We start from the raw sequence: 5,995 nt of genomic DNA, 5'->3' as shown, positions 1-5,995 counted from the left end.
AGTGAGCATGCGAGAGACAAGTCAAAACTGAGCATTTGGTGAGGAGTCAAGAGATGTAATTCCAAATCCCAGTATTGTCTCTTGGGGCACAATTTAGGGTAAGTCACCTGACCATCTGGGTCTCAGTTTCATGAAAACAGAAACGGAGGCAGTCAGAGGAGCAGTGGAGTCAAAACAAACCTTGAGGTTTTCTCAGCTTTCATCGTCAGTAATTAAAAGAATACAACCTCAGCCATTTATTTCTCCAGGAGCCTCATTCTCAGCATATATGTCCATCTGGCAAAATAATGAATAAATTAAATATAAATAAATAATGAATAAAACAAATATCCCAGACTGATGCATAATGTGCTATTTTTCCAAAAAGAATAAATTGGTATCTTGGTGCACTGGCAGAGTGGGGTGTTTTCTGTTCCTTTTCTGAAAGAATGGTTTTAAGGAGCATAAGTATATGGTCTTTGTCAAACATGTATGTCTGTATTTTCATTTAAATGTAAATGCAGCAGTGAGTTTTAGGAAACACAGGTACACACTCTGAAGTCTTTGTGGAGAAGCACCAGGAACTGTGAGCTTTTCAAATTGAAATTCCTTCTTAAATTATTTTTTAAGTCTCTCAAGATCACCTTGATAATTAATTTCTTTTATATTTTAAACATCTTTTTTTTTTTTTTTTTTTTTTTTTTTTTTTTCCTGCAAAGAGGGAGAAAGCACCAACATCAGTGGAAGAACTCTGATTGTCAAGACAACACAATGTGCTGCTAGCTGGGGAGACATTTCTGCAACTTACATGGAGATATAAATATATTAGTTTGGGGATTCCTACTTTCAGAGCAAATATTACATTGTCACAAATATCATACCCTGAAGCCAAGGTATGTATTAATGGCTTCATTATTAAAATTTGGTTACTGTTTCAGAACCGTAAATCCATCAGTTATGATAATTTTATAAAATGAAACCACAAATACTAATAAAAGTTTTCAGTTCAGTAGAGCATCAACAATAACCAGATATATTATAATTCTGGGAAAGTTAGGAAACAATATTTTCAAAGCATAAGAAAATATTCCCTAATTCAACACTTTCAAGCACTAGCTTGGATAATAAATTTCCCCTTCTCCTTCCCGCCCCACCCCCAGACCCCAGAATGCAACATTTCTCACATCTACAAAATAAAGGCCATATTTTCTTAGCCTGGCATTCCAGAGATTTACCCTCTTGCCCTAGATTAAGTTTCAGACTGCTTTCTGGATGCTCCCCTTCATGAATCCTGTGTCTGTCCGTATAGACTCGTCCTCAAAGCCGGCCTCCCTTATGACATCACACTGCCTTCACTTAAAGCAGCCCTCACATGCCATGCCCTTCCTTTCAGTTGCTGTTCTCAGGCAGCCAAATAAAATTTTGTTTGGTTTTTGAGCTCTTTGCCCACTGTCTTGCACAGTGGTACTTAATCGTAGGTTCTTAACAGTAGGTCTGTGATGGATGATAAAACAAATGTGTTTCAGGATTCTATGCAGGAGCCATAGATTGTATACCTCTAAGGTAGACAAAAAAGATTTTAAACACAAAAGAATATTGAAGTCCGTTAGGGAAATCTCACCCAAAGAAAATCTGGGAACAGGCAGGCCTGCTTGAGGCCAGGAAATTGTCTTTCTATTTAATCAAATGTACAGCCATTTATGCAGTTATTAAGCAGCCAGGTTGTTTAGAGGGAGTTGGCTGGTCCCGTTCAGGTTAAAGGCTGTTGGCTGTAACACTTGCCTCCCAGATTGAACAGGATTGTGCTGGACCCACAGAAGGAAATAGCAGCCTATTGTCTTTCCCAAATTGCAGTGGAGTTGCCTTTTCCCATGTTTATCTCCATTCTCTTCTTCATTCTCCCCTTAGTCTTGTTTGCCAAGATTGCACACAGAATCCCAGCAGTCCTGCACACCACATATGCCCTGGCTTCATCCTAAGTATTTCAAAGTACACTATTAAGGCAAAAAAGAAAATCGAATCTTATTAACAGGATTAACTTCTGAACAACAAGTCTCAAAATCCATTAGAAATAGAAGTGACGGTGTCAGCAATAAGGCTCTGAGAAATCATTTAATTAAGACTCCTTTATTTTTAAAAGCTGATTACTTATGTGTTCTGGTGGTTTTTAGCATTAAAACCTGGCAGAGTGGATATTCCACAGTTGGCCACAAGCCCTCGTGGTCTGTTTGCTGAAGACCGTTTCTTATGGTCACATACCCGGTACTCCATCTGTCTGGCCCCAGCAAGTTGATTTATCCTCCGAAGAAAACACATATAAGGACCAGGCACCCAAGGGGAGGAAATGAATGCCATAAACCTGTCATGAAACATTTCAAGTCAAAATAAGATCTGGTAAAACTAGAGTTCTTTATAGTGGATGTTAGAAACTGTGTAGCCCGGTTACAGAACCAAGCCATCCAGCTCTAAACTTGCTCAAAGTAAAATGCCAAAATCTATCTGAGAAAGGGACACATTTTTTACTTATTTCCATGACTTTTACTCTTCTCACCAAAGTTAAGGTAATTCACTTGTTCATTCATTTATTTTTCACCCAACATACATGTGACATACGGGAAGACTGGGAGGATAGACCAAGGCAAAGTCCTCAACCCCAGACAACAGAGGTGCTCTTTACAAATAAGTGGATTCAATTTAATTGGCCATCTGTCAGAAGATTGACCTCTGGTTGGCCTCTGCTGTGGACGTGGGATGGCTGGTGAGGTGAAATTTTCTAATTAAAGAACTTAAAGCTTGCTACTGCAAATAAGCCAATGAGGTAAGAGGGATCCATATTTTAACTTCTTGCAGGAGGGATTCCTAGAGTCCTAGAGTTCCCCTTTATGAAATATCAATTTTGTGAAAAATTGTTGCTTATTTGGTTCATAAGTTCAGATTCTAGAAGGAAAGCAGTCAAGTGGCTCCAAACTGATTTTAGTTCTTATGTTAGATTTCAATCAGAGATATTTTGGTTATCTTGAAGGTGCACTAAAGTGCTGCCTAGAGCTTCCTTAGCATAGGCTGAGCTGCTCGGTGGCATGTGGCTTCACATGGATGAGTACAATCCAAAGCCACTGGCTGTTGCCATCCTCCTGAACGAGCAGCGCTTTTGGGGAATGATTTCTTTTACTTTGATTTCTAGATCTGATTTGAAGAAGAAAAATGTTCCAGGTAGCCTAGGAACAAGTATAATCTTTAATAATTTTTTTTGTATATTTTTTCATTGGAGTTCGATTTGCCAACATTTAGTATAACACCCAGTGCTCATCCCGTCAAGTGCCCCCAATCTTTAATAATTTTGTGTTGAAATTGTCAATAACCTATTTCTGAGTTCTCTTGAAATAAACATTTAAAAAAATTCTTCAAGCATCTATATTGTTTACTATTATACTGACATCTAATCCTCAAATGTGGACTGTTGTTCATTTGGTGATACTATTTATATTGTAACATTTTTCTACCGATGTGTATTTTTGCTGATACCCATGGATAATAAGGTCTCTTACTTAGAACCAAATTCTACAACCTTTGATAGTAACTTTTAAATACAATACATAAAATAAATAAAGCAAAAAAATTCTATTTAACAATGAATCGTGTTTTGGATATGTTTCAAGAAATTATTAATGTGTTAGTTGTGGTAATGTGTTTCTAACTTGGGTTAAAATAGTCTATGAGAAGACTGTATGTGTATCTGTACAATCTTTCTTTTCCTCACACTTGCCCACATATGTTAACAAGTATTCATTAAGTTCCACCTATATTACAGGATAGTTATTTCATAGAAGTAAGAGTTGAATCCTAACATCAATTAGCAAATTCCAAGGAACTGATTGGTCTACTTTTGTTAGTTGCTTTTTCTCTCACTCCTTTTTTTCTTTTCTTCCCATGGAGGATGGCAATAGTCAAAGGCTAGGATTGAACTTGGTAGGAAAGGTTAATGTTGACCCTGAACTGCAATTCAGTTTACCAGAATTTTCTGTACTGAGCTTTGGGGCTTGTGCCCAATTAAGGCTTTTCCACTCTTGTTTCTCCTGTTCTCCCCCGTGTTCATCTTCCCTGGAGAGGGTAGGGGGAAAAGCAAGGGGTAGTGGGAACAAGCCCAGAAATTCCTGATCCAAATGCCATCCTAACATCATCAGAGAGACCGAATCTTTATATTATTTCTCATATACCCTTTGTTCTCTAAACTAATGCCTGCAATGAGAAGCAGCCCTTGATTTGGGCACAAAGCGGGTAATACAACGTATCTGGTGTCAATTCCAGTTTTAGGTTTTCACTAGATACTGATCATAGTAGACCCTGTGTTCTCAATAGGACACTCAGTGGACTCAACTTCTGAAAGCAAGACATCAGAGAGCAGGAGGTGGGATGGCTCTGGGCCATAAGTAGGAATTAGCTTCATGTGGAAAAGTGATTCTGACCTCACAAAATGGTTTGGGTGCCAACCATGCTCTCTTTTGAGCGTTTCCCTTGAATTTGATCTTGCTTATTGGGTTTTGTGATGAAAGGCTTTTATTGATTAGTACTGAACACTTGAAAGTTAAGTGGTTCTGTAGAAAATAGGGAATTAGATGATCATTATTTTTTATCTTTTCTGAAAAGTGCAATTTCTAGTTAGACGTCTGCCTAAATAAAACCCAGGGTGTCTTTATACCAGAAAGTAAATGAAAAAGTGAAAAGTGGAATCTCAAATGCAGCATTTCAATGTGATTGGATTTAATTAAATACTTTATATGAACCTAGGGGGAGGAAGCTAGATCTCACTGGATGTGGGGTGGGCATTGCGTCTTATGAACTGGTCTAGGGTGGAACAGGCAAGGCCTGTCAACCTTCAAGGTTCCCATCCCCTACACTCTATCAAATCTCAGTAGGTTCTTGGGCTAATGCTTAGTGTCAGTCTGTTTCTGCCCCAGGGTACTCCCTACAGGTATTAGAAAACTTTCCTAAAGCAAGCCTTGCCCCAGCTAGTCTCTAAGTCAATCTTCAGACAAGCCAACTGAGAACTATAAGCAAGTGAAGTTGGTATGCCTGGGAGTCTTCATCTTGCATGCTTGGTCACTCTTCTCAATCTTTTACTCCCAGCCACTGGCTGATGTCTCACCAATTGTCTTTGCTGCTGATCATGGCCATTACAATGTCATTTTTAGACCTGAGAAGATTAACTATAGCAGACCCTCTTTATCTGGACTCTGGGATGGGTAGATAGGCTGACAGTGTGGGTAAAATGGTCTCTTTCTGTTCTCATGCATAATAACAGGCAAGACCGCTGAATGCCTGGACCTTACACTTTAGTTAGAAGAAGAAATCCATGAACTAAAGAGATCAACATACTAGACAAATGCAGATTGTGACAAATTCTATAACAAAAAAGCCACAGAGCTTGTTGACAGAATTTTGGGTGGGTTTACAGGGGTAGATGAGTAACATTATGGTTCCTCAAGGTTGTCTATCATTCTTGTAGAGTAAATGAAAAATCATGGTCTGAGACATCTGGTGGCAAAGCCTTAAACAGCCCACTGAAATGACCAAGGTACTTTGAAGCCTTTGAAATGCAAATATTGTTACTGTTTCTTGTTATATTCCTCTTAATTTCAACATAGAACTTATTTTTACAAGTGGTCAAGGAAAGTTCAGAACAGAGGGATATGTGCCATATTTTCTCTACTAATTTGTGTCTGTGGGCATATATTGATCTCTAACCTGAGAACAAATTTGGGACTATTGCTGTGCCACCCTCCCCAACAAGGGAATCCTTGTGCCATTAACAATCGTGGAACACATCCCAGGTTGTGCCATTTCCTTGGATGGTGACTTGGATATTGCTGGACCTGTCTTACTCATCTTATTGCTTGGCTAGTCTGCTCATTCCTAGCCCCTCCACATGTTCTCTTATCTTAACAGGTCCTCCCTGTATTACAAATGAACTCAGATTATGATCCTTAGAGTCCTGGTTGTTGCCTTTTAACCCTGCTTA

At 38.8% G+C, this 5,995-nt stretch overlaps 1 long non-coding RNA gene across 1 annotated transcript; it reads right to left on the bottom strand.

Moving 5' to 3' along the window:
- Window positions 1–223: 223 nt before the first annotated feature.
- On the bottom strand, window positions 224–1,296 carry LOC144304824 (uncharacterized). Its single transcript, XR_013371796.1, has 2 exons — window positions 1,164–1,296; window positions 224–276 (listed from the first exon to the last, which is right to left on the bottom strand). It is a non-coding gene; the product is annotated as an uncharacterized LOC144304824 (long non-coding RNA).
- Between the last annotated feature and the right edge of the window lie 4,699 nt (window positions 1,297–5,995).

This window comes from Canis aureus, chromosome 3 (assembly GCF_053574225.1).
Source record: "Canis aureus isolate CA01 chromosome 3, VMU_Caureus_v.1.0, whole genome shotgun sequence".
NCBI classification, from domain to species: domain Eukaryota; kingdom Metazoa; phylum Chordata; class Mammalia; order Carnivora; family Canidae; genus Canis; species Canis aureus.
Note: the sequence above shows the minus strand (reverse complement) of the source record. Positions and strands in the feature narration are given on the sequence as shown.